Source organism: Salvelinus alpinus, chromosome 2 (genome assembly GCF_045679555.1).
Source record: "Salvelinus alpinus chromosome 2, SLU_Salpinus.1, whole genome shotgun sequence".
In the NCBI taxonomy this organism is placed as follows: domain Eukaryota; kingdom Metazoa; phylum Chordata; class Actinopteri; order Salmoniformes; family Salmonidae; genus Salvelinus; species Salvelinus alpinus.
In genome coordinates, this window is record NC_092087.1 from 101638897 (window position 1) to 101649633 (window position 10737).

General features: G+C 42.0%; 1 protein-coding gene across 3 annotated transcripts in view; it reads left to right on the plus strand.

The window, feature by feature from the left end:
- LOC139546522 (zinc finger protein ZFP2-like) overlaps nucleotides 1-10737 on the plus strand; it is a 415728-nt gene that overhangs the window by 161639 nt on the left and 243352 nt on the right. The window lies entirely within an intron of this gene.

The following is a 10737-nucleotide window of genomic DNA, read 5'->3' on the forward strand; positions in this document are numbered from 1 at the left end:
ACAGTATATGAGAGTAGATCTAAGCTAGTGTTATACAGTATAAGCCTGAGTAGAACTACCTAGCTTTATACAGTATAAGCCTGAGTAGAACTAGCTAACTTTATACAGTATAAGCCTGAGTAGAACTAGCTAGCTTTATACAGTATAAGAGAGTAGATCTAGCTAGCTTTATACAGTATAAGAGAGTAGATCTAGCTAGATTTATACAGTATATGAGAGTAGATCTAGCTAGCTTTATACAGTATAAGCCTGAGTAGAACTAGCTAGCTTTATACAGTATAAGTCTGAGTAGATCTAGCTCTCTCTCTCCAGACATACTCAAACCTAGGAGAGGCCCTCATATATATAAAAGACACACCCCTCCTATTGCTTCTGCTATTCCCCCGTTTTCTGCAACATGGCCTGGCCAAAGATACGTATAACTAACTCCCCAATTAGTAGAGGAGGGAGAGAGAGAGAGTCTGAGTCTGACTTTGATGTCTGTTTAAATGTTGTGACATTCAAGTTTGTTATGTTTAATACAGCTGGACTAAGATTAAAACCTAGTCTCGCTCCCCAATTAATTTGGAAATATTGATTAAAGTTGGACAAAGACTGCAACCTAGTCTCGCTCCCCAATTAATTTGTATATATTGATTAAAGTTGGACAAAGACTGCAACCTAGTCCGCTCCCAAATTAATTTGTATATATTGGTACATTAAACTTTAGAAACACTCAACCTAATCTTCAGAAATTAATTTGTAAATTTTGAGAGAGCTCTGCCTCAGAGATTAACCTTGGCCTGCTTCCCAATTAATTTGGTATAAATTGATTAAAGCTTGACAAAGATCAACCTAGTCCTCTCCCCAACTCATTTGTGAAATTTTGAAGCAACAAACTGTTATGAACTGTTAACCTCCCTATTAATTTGTATAGATTGATTAAGCTTGGACAAAGATGGAACCCCAGCCCGCTCCCCAATCCATTTGTAAGGGATATTCATTAAACGGACAAACACCTAACCCTTGCCCAATCAATTTGTATACATCCATTAGAGTTCTTGGACTCAGATCTAACCTTCTCTCTGTCCTGAGAGACATACCACTGCTCTTGGTTGTGGAAGACATGGACCTAAATGAGATGAGAGTTGTAGGCTGTGTGATTAATTAAGAATTTTTTTTTACTTAAAAATGTGCTTTATTAAAGATAATTGTATATATAAAATCATACTCACAGTTAGGCTTACTTTTGTTTTTCTTTTTTCATCTTGAGGCATGGTCATGTGATAGGGGCAGTATATAGTAGTACTGTATTAATCTCCAAGGATTCAGTCATGTGATAGGGGCAGTATATAGTAGTACTGTATTAATCCCCAAGGGTACAGTCATGTGATAGGGGCAGTATATAGTAGTACTGTAATAATCCCCAAAGGTACAGTCATGTGATAGGGGCAGTATATAGTAATACTGTATTAATCCTCAAGGGCACAGTCAGGTGATAGGGGCAGTATATAGTAGTACTGTATTATCTTAAGGGTACAGTCATGTGATAGGGGCAGTATATAGTAGTACTGTATTAATCCCCAAGGGTACAGTCATGTGATAGGGGCAGTATATAGTAGTACTGTATTTATCCTCAAGGATTCAGTCATATGATAGGGGCAGTATATAGTAGTACTGTATTAATCCCCAAGGGTACAGTCATGTGACAGGGGCAGTATATAGTAGTACTGTATTAATCCCCAAGGGTACAGTCATGTGATAGGGGCAGTATATAGTAGTACTGTATTAATCCCCAAGGGTACAGTCATGTGATAGGGGCAGTATATAGTAATACTGTATTAATCCTCAAGGGTACAGTCATGTGTATAGAGGCAGTATATAGTAGTACTGTATTAATCCTCAAGGGTACAGTCATGTGATAGGGGCAGTATATAGTAGTACTGTATTAATCCTCAAGGGTACAGTCATGTGATAGGGGCAGTATATAGTAGTACTGTATTAATCCTCAAGAATACAGTTATGTGATAGGGGCAGTATATAGTAATACTGCATTAATCCCCAAGGATACAGTCATGTGATAGGGGCAGTATATAGTAGGACTGTATTAATCCTCAAGGGTACAGTCATGTGATAGGGGCAGTATATAGTAGTACTGTATTTATCCTCAAGGATTCAGTCATATGATAGGGGCAGTATATAGTAGTACTGTATTAATCCCCAAGGGTACAGTCATGTGATAGGGGCAGTATATAGTAGTACTGTATTTATCCTCAAGGATTCAGTCATATGATAGGGGCAGTATATAGTAGTACTGTATTAATCCCCAAGGGTACAGTCATGTGACAGGGGCAGTATATAGTAGTACTGTATTAATCCCCAAGGGTACAGTCATGTGATAGGGGCAGTATATAGTAGTACTGTATTAATCCCCAAGGGTACAGTCATGTGATAGGGGCAGTATATAGTAATACTGTATTAATCCTCAAGGGTACAGTCATGTGATAGAGGCAGTATATAGTAGTACTGTATTAATCCTCAAGGGTACAGTCATGTGATAGGGGCAGTATATAGTAGTACTGTATTAATCCTCAAGGGTACAGTCATGTGATAGGGGCAGTATATAGTAGTACTGTATTAATCCCCAAGGGTACAGTCATGTGATAGGGGCAGTATATAGTAGTACTGTATTAATCCTCAAGGGTACAGTCATGTGATAGGGGCAGTATATAGTAGTACTGTATTAATCCTCAAGGATACAGTCAGGTGATAGGGACAGTATTACTGTATTAATCCTCAAGGGTACAATCATTTTTATTTATTTATTTATTTAACCTTTATTTAACCAGGTAGGCAAATTGAGAACACGTTCTCATTTACAATTGCGACCTGGCCAAGATAAAGCAAAGCAGTTCGACACATACAACAACACATAGTTACACATGGAGTAAAACAAACATATAGTCAATGATACAGTGAAAAAAAATAAGTCTATATACAATGTGAGCAAGTGAGGTGAGATAAGGGAGGTGAAGGCAAACAAATATATGTATAAATAAATAAAAATATAAAAAGGCCATGGTGGCGAAGTAAATACAACACAGCAAGTAAATAAAACTAAAAACACTGGAATGGTTGGTTTGCAGTGGAAGAAAGCGCAAAGTAGAGACAGAAATAATGGGGTGCAAAGGAGCAAAATAAATAAATAAATACAGTAGGTAAAGAGGTAGTTGTTTGGGCTAAATTGTAGATGGGCTATGTACAGGTGCAGTAATCTATGAGCTGCTCTGACAGCTGGTGCTTAAAGCTAGTGAGGGAGATAAGTGTTTCCAGTTTCAGAGATTTTTGTAGTTCGTTCCAGTCATTGGCAGCAGAGAACTGGAAGGAGAGGCGGCCAAAGGAAGAATTGGTTTTGGGGGTGACCAGAGAGATAAACCTGCTGGAGCGCGTGCTACAGGTAGGTGTTGCTATGGTGACCAGCGAGCTGAGATAAGGGGGGACTTTACCTAGCAGGGTCTTGTAGATGACCTGGAACCAGTGGGTTTGGCGACGAGTATGAAGCGAGGGCCAGCCAACGAGAGTGTACAGGTCGCAGTGGTGGGTAGTATATGGGGCTTTGGTGACAAAACGGATGGCACTGTGATAGACTGCATCCAATTTATTGAGTAGGGTTTTGAGGCTATTTTGTAAATGACATCACCGAAGTCGAGGATTGGTAGGATGGTCAGTTTTACAAGGGTATGTTTGGCAGCATGAGTGAAGGATGCTTTGTTGCGGAATAGGAAGCCAATTCTAGATTTAACTTTGGATTGGAGATGTTTGATGTGAGTCTGGAAGGAGAGTTTACAGTCTAACCAGACACCTAGGTATTTGTAGTTGTCCACATATTCTAGGTCAGTAGCCGTCCAGAGTAGTGATGTTGGACCGGCGGGCAGGTGCAGGCAGCGATCGGTTGAAGAGCATGCATTTAGTTTTACTTGTATTTAAGAGCAATTGGAGGCCACGGAAGGAGAGTTGTATGGCATTGAAGCTCGCCTGGAGGGTTGTTAACACAGTGTCAAAAAACAGCTTAAGAAGTATACAGAATAGTGTCGTCTGCGTAGAGGTGGATCAGAGAATCACCAGCAGCAAGAGCGACATCATTGATGTATACAGAGAAGAGAGTCGGTCCAAGAATTGAACCCTGTGGCACCCCCATGGAGACTGCCAGAGGCCCGGACAACAGACCCTCCGATTTGACACACTGAACTCGATCAGAGAAGTAGTTGGTGAACCAGGCGAGGCAATCATTAGAGAAACCAAGGCTGTCGAGTCTGCCGATGAGGATGTGGTGATTGACAGAGTCAAAAGCCTTGGCCAGGTCAATGAATACGGCTGCACAGTATTGTTTCCTATCGATGGCGGTTAAGATATCGTTTATGACCTTGAGCGTGGCTGAGGTGCACCCATGACCAGCTCTGAAACCAGATTGCATAGCGGAGAAGGTATGGTGGGATTCGAAATGGTCGGTAATCTGTTTGTTGACTTGGCTTTCGAAGACCTTAGAAAGGCAGGGTAGGATAGATATAGGTCTGTAGCTGTTAGGGTCAAGAGTGTCCCCCCCTTTGAAGAGGGGGATAACCGCAGCTGCTTTCCAATCTTTGGGAATCTCAGACGACACGAAAGAGAGGTTGAAAAGGCTAGTAATAGGGGTGGCAACAATTTCAGCAGATAGTTTTAGAAAGAAAGGGTCCAGATTATCTAGCCCGGCTGATTTGTAAGGGTCCAGATTTTGCAGCTCTTTTAGAACATCAGCTGACTGTATTTGGGAGAAAGAGAAATGGGGAAGGCTTGGGCGAGTAGCAGAGGGGAGGGCAGTGCTATTGTCCGGGGTAGGGGTAGCCAGGTGGAAAGCATGGCCAGCCGTAGAAAAATGCTTATTGAAATTCTCAATTATAGTGGATTTGTCGGTGGTGACAGTGTTTCCTATCTTCAGAGCAGTTGGGAAGCTGGGAGGAGGTGTTCTTATTCTCCATGGACTTTACAGTGTCCCAGAACTTTTTTGAATTTGTGTTGCAGGAAGCAAATTTCTGCTTGAAAAAGCTAGCCTTGGCTTTTCTAACTGCCTGTGTATACTGGTTTCTAGCTTCCCTGAAAAGTTGCATATCACGGGGGCTGTTCGATGCTAATGCAGAACGCCATAGGATGTTTTTCTGTTGGTTAAGGGCAGTCAGGTCAGGAGAGAACCAAGGGCTATGTCTGTTCCTGGTTCTAAATTTCTTGAATGGGGCATGCTTATTCAAGATGGTGAGGAAGGCATTTAAAAAAAATGTCCAGGCATCCTCTACTGACGGGATGAGATCAATATCCTTCCAGGATACCTCGGCCAGGTCGATTAGAAAGGCCTGCTCGCTGAAGTGTTTCAGGGAGCGTTTGACAGTGATGAGTGGAGGTCGTTTGACCGCTGACCCATTACGGATGCAGGCAATGAGGCAGTGATCGCTGAGATCTTGGTTGAAAACAGCAGAGGTGTATTTGGAGGGCAAGTTTGTTAGGATGATATCTATGAGGGTACCCGTGTTTACGGAATTGGGGTGGTACCTGGTAGGTTCATTGATAATTTGTGTGAGATTGAGGGCATCAAGCTTAGATTGTAGGGTGGCTGGGGTGTTAAGCATGTTCAAATTTAGGTCGCCTAGCAGCACGAGCTCTGAAGATAGATGGGGGGCAATCAGTTCACATATAGTGTCCAGAGCACAGCTGGGGGCAGAGGGTGGTCTATAGCAGGCGGCAACGGTGAGAGACTTGTTTTTAGAGAGGTGGATTTTTAAAAGTAGAAGTTCAAATTGTTTGGGAACAGACCTGGATAGTAAAACAGAACTCTGCAGGCAATCTTTGCAATAGATTGCAACACCGCCCCCTTTGGCCGTTCTATCTTGTCTGAAAATCTTGTAGTTGGGGATGAAAATGTCAGAATTTTTGGTGGTCTTTCTAAGCCAGGATTCAGACACGGCTAAAACATCCGGGTTGGCAGAGTGTGCTAAAGCAGTGAACAAAACAAACTTAGGGAGGAGGCTTCTAATGTTAACATGCATGAAGCCAAGGCTATTACGGTTACAGAAGTCATCAAAAGAGAGCGCCTGGGGAATAGGAGTGGAGCTAGGTACTGCAGGGCCTGGATTCACCTCTACATCACCAGAGGAACAGAGGAGGAGTAGGATAAGGGTGCGGCTAAAAGCTATGAGAATTGGTCGTCTAGAACTTCTAGAGCAGAGAGTAAAAGGAAGTTTCTGGGGGCGATAAAATAGCTTAAAGGAATAATGTACAGACAAAGGTATGGTAGGATGTGAATACAGTGGAGGTAAACCTAGGTATTGAGTGATGATGAGAGAGATATTGTCTCTAGAAACATCATTGAAACCAGGTGATGTCATCGCATATGTGGGTGGTGGAACTGAGAGGTTGGATATGGTATAGTGAGCAGGGCTAGAGGCTCTACAGTGAAATAAGCCAATAAACACTAACCAGAACAGCAATGGACAAGGCATATTTACATTAAGGAGAGGCATGCTTAATCGAGTGATCAATAAGGGTCCAGTGAGTAGAGGTTGGTTGGGGTCACGGCGATCCAGACAGCTGGCCGGGTAGATGGCTATCGGTAGCAAGATAGCATAGGATGGAGGTCTATTTGTAGATACCTCGTGTGTTTCCGTCGGTAGGTTAGTGGGGTTCCGTGTGGTAGAGGGGATCAATCCAAATTGGCAAAATAGATATAGTGACCCAAGAAAAAAAATAAAAATAATAATAATAATAATAATTGTCCGATATACTTATTCAGATAGCAGCCGATAAGACAGCTAACGGTTAGCGGGCCCCAGATGAGCGTTCAGGTAACGTCGGGACGGAGGTGCCAGTTGGATAACTCCCTCGGGCAGATAACGTCGGCAGTCAGTCGTGAAGGCCCGGTGGGGCTCCGTATCTGCAGCAACAACAAAAAAAAACGGGTCCGGATAGGTGACTGTAGCCCAGGAATGGCTGATGGAACTCCTCAGCTGGCTAGCTCCGGAATGATTTGAGTTTGCTCCGGGATCGACGTAAGCCAATAGTCACACGGTTTGCAGCTAGCTAGCTGCGAAATCAAGGTGCAAATGTCCAGAGCCTGCGAAATCCGGGGAAACTGAGAGAAAAAAAGTCCCGGAATGCTCCGGTCCGAGTCGCGTTGCACAAAAGTGCCGGTAGATTATCGAGCTAAAGGAATAGCTGATGATCACAAAACGTGGGCAGCTGAAACACCAACGCTAGCCAGCAAACCGGCTAATTTCTGGGCAGCTACAGATTAGCTTCTGGCTAGCTATCGGATAGCTTCATGTGATAGGGGCAGTATATAGTATTACTGTATTAATCCTCAAGGGTACAGTCATGTGATAGAGGCAGTATATAGTAGTACTGTATTAATCCCCAAGGGTACAGTCATGTGATAGGGGCAGTATATAGTAGTACTGTATTAATCCCCAAGGGTACAGTCATGTGATAGAGGCAGTATATAATAGTACTGTATTAATCCCCAAGGGTACAGTCATGTGATAGGGGCAGTATATAGTAGTACTGTATTAATCCCCAAGGGTACAGTCATGTGATAGGGGCAGTATATAGTATTACTGTATTAATCCCCAAGGGTACAGTCATGTGATAGGGGCAGTATATAGTAGTACTGTATTAATCCTCAAGGGTACAGTCATGTGATAAGGGCAGTATATAGTAGTACTGTATTAATCCCCAAGGATACCGTCATGTGATAGGGGCAGTATATAGTAGTACTGTATTAATCCTCAATGGTACAGTCATGTGATAGGGGCAGTATATAGTAGTACTGTATTTATCCTCAAGGGTACAGTCATGTGATATGGGCAGTATATAGTAGTACTGTATTAATCCCCAAGGGTACAGTCATGTGATAGGGGCAGTATATAGTAGTACTGTATTAATCCCCAAGGATACAGTCATGTGATAGGGGCAGTATATAGTAGTACTGTATTTATCCTCAAGGGTACAGTCATGTGATAGGGGCAGTATATAGTAGTACTGTATTAATCCCCAAGGGTACAGTCATGTGATAGGGGCAGTATATAGTAGTACTGTATTAATCCCCAAGGGTACAGTCATGTGATAGGGGCAGTATATAGTAGTACTGTATTAATCCCCAAGGGTACAGTCATGTGATAGGGACAGTATATAGTAGTACTGTATTAATCCCCAAGGGTACAGTCATGTGATAGGGACAGTATATAGTAGTACTGTATTAATCCCCAAGGGTACAGTCATGTGATAGGGGCAGTATATAGTAGTACTGTATTAATCCCCAAGGGTACAGTCATGTGATAGGGGCAGTATATAGTAGTACTGTATTAATCCCCAAGGGTACAGTCATGTGATAGGGACAGTATATAGTAGTACTGTATTAATCCCCAAGGGTACAGTCATGTGATAGGGGCAGTATATAGTAGTACTGTATTAATCCCCAAGGGTACAGTCATGTGATAGGGGCAGTATATAGTAGTACTGTATTTATCCTCAAGGGTACAGTCATGTGATATGGGCAGTATATAGTAGTACTGTATTAATCCCCAAGTATACAGTCATGTGACAGGGGCAGTATATAGTAGTACTGTATTAATCCTCAAGAATACAGTTATGTGACAGGGGCAGTATATAGTAATACTGCATTAATCCCCAAGGATACAGTCATGTGATAGGGGCAGTATATAGTAGTACTGTATTAATCCTCAAGGGTACAGTCATGTGATAGGGGCAGTATATAGTAGTACTGTATTAATCCCCAAGGGTACAGTCATGTGATAGGGGCAGTATATAGTAGTACTGTATTAATCCCCAAGGGTACAGTCATGTGATAGGGACAGTATATAGTAGTACTGTATTAATCCCCAAGGGTACAGTCATGTGATAGGGGCAGTATATAGTAGTACTGTATTAATCCCCAAGGGTACAGTCATGTGATAGGGGCAGTATATAGTAGTACTGTATTAATCCCCAAGGGTACAGTCATGTGATAGGGGCAGTATATAGTAGTACTGTATTAATCCCCAAGGGTACAGTCATGTGATAGGGGCAGTATATAGTAGTACTGTATTAATCCCCAAGGGTACAGTCATGTGATAGGGGCAGTATATAGTAGTACTGTATTAATCCCCAAGGGTACAGTCATGTGATAGGGGCAGTATATAGTAGTACTGTATTAATCCCCAAGGGTACAGTCATGTGATAGGGGCAGTATATAGTAGTACTGTATTAATCCCCAAGGGTACAGTCATGTGATAGGGGCAGTATATAGTAGTACTGTATTAATCCCCAAGGGTACAGTCATGTGATAGGGGCAGTATATAGTAGTACTGTATTAATCCCCAAGGGTACAGTCATGTGATAGGGGCAGTATATAGTAGTACTGTATTAATCCCCAAGGGTACAGTCATGTGATAGGGGCAGTATATAGTAGTACTGTATTAATCCCCAAGGGTACAGTCATGTGATAGGGGCAGTATATAGTAGTACTGTATTAATCCCCAAGGGTACAGTCATGTGATAGGGGCAGTATATAGTAGTACTGTATTAATCCCCAAGGGTACAGTCATGTGATAGGGGCAGTATATAGTAGTACTGTATTAATCCCCAAGGGTACAGTCATGTGATAGGGGCAGTATATAGTAGTACTGTATTAATCCCCAAGGGTACAGTCATGTGATAGGGACAGTATATAGTAGTACTGTATTAATCCTCAAGGGTACAGTCATGTGATAGGGGCAGTATATAGTAGTACTGTATTAATCCTCAAGGGTACAGTCATGTGATAGGGGCAGTATATAGTAGTACTGTATTAATCCCCAAGGGTACAGTCATGTGATAGGGACAGTATATAGTAGTACTGTATTAATCCTCAAGGGTACAGTCATGTGATAGGGGCAGTATATAGTAGTACTGTATTAATCCCCAAGGGTACAGTCATGTGATAGGGACAGTATATAGTAGTACTGTATTAATCCTCAAGGGTACAGTCATGTGATAGGGGCAGTATATAGTAGTACTGTATTAATCCTCAAGGGTACAGTCATGTGATAGGGGCAGTATATAGTAGTACTGTATTAATCCTCAAGGGTACAGTCATGTGATAGGGACAGTATATAGTAGTACTGTATTAATCCTCAAGGGTACAGTCATGTGATAGGGGCAGTATATAGTAATACTGTATTAATCCCCAAGGGTAGAGTCATGTGATAGGGGCAGTATATAGTAATACTGTATTAATCCCCAAGGGTACAGTCATGTGATAGGGGCAGTATATAGTAGTACTGTATTAATCCCCAAGGGTACAGTCATGTGATAGGGGCAGTATATAGTAGTACTGTATTAATCCTCAAGGGTACAGTCATGTGATAGGGACAGTATATAGTAGTACTGTATTAATCCTCAAGGGTACAGTCATGTGATAGGGGCAGTATATAGTAGTACTGTATTAATCCTCAAGGGTAGAGTCATGTGATAGGGGCAGTATATAGTAATACTGTATTAATCCCCAAGGGTAGAGTCATGTGATAGGGGCAGTATATAGTAATACTGTATTAATCCCCAAGGGTACAGTCATGTGATAGGGGCAGTATATAGTAGTACTGTATTAATCCCCAAGGGTACAGTCATGTGATAGGGGCAGTATATAGTAGTACTGTATTAATCCCCAAGGGTACAGTCATGTGATAGGGGGTACATTAT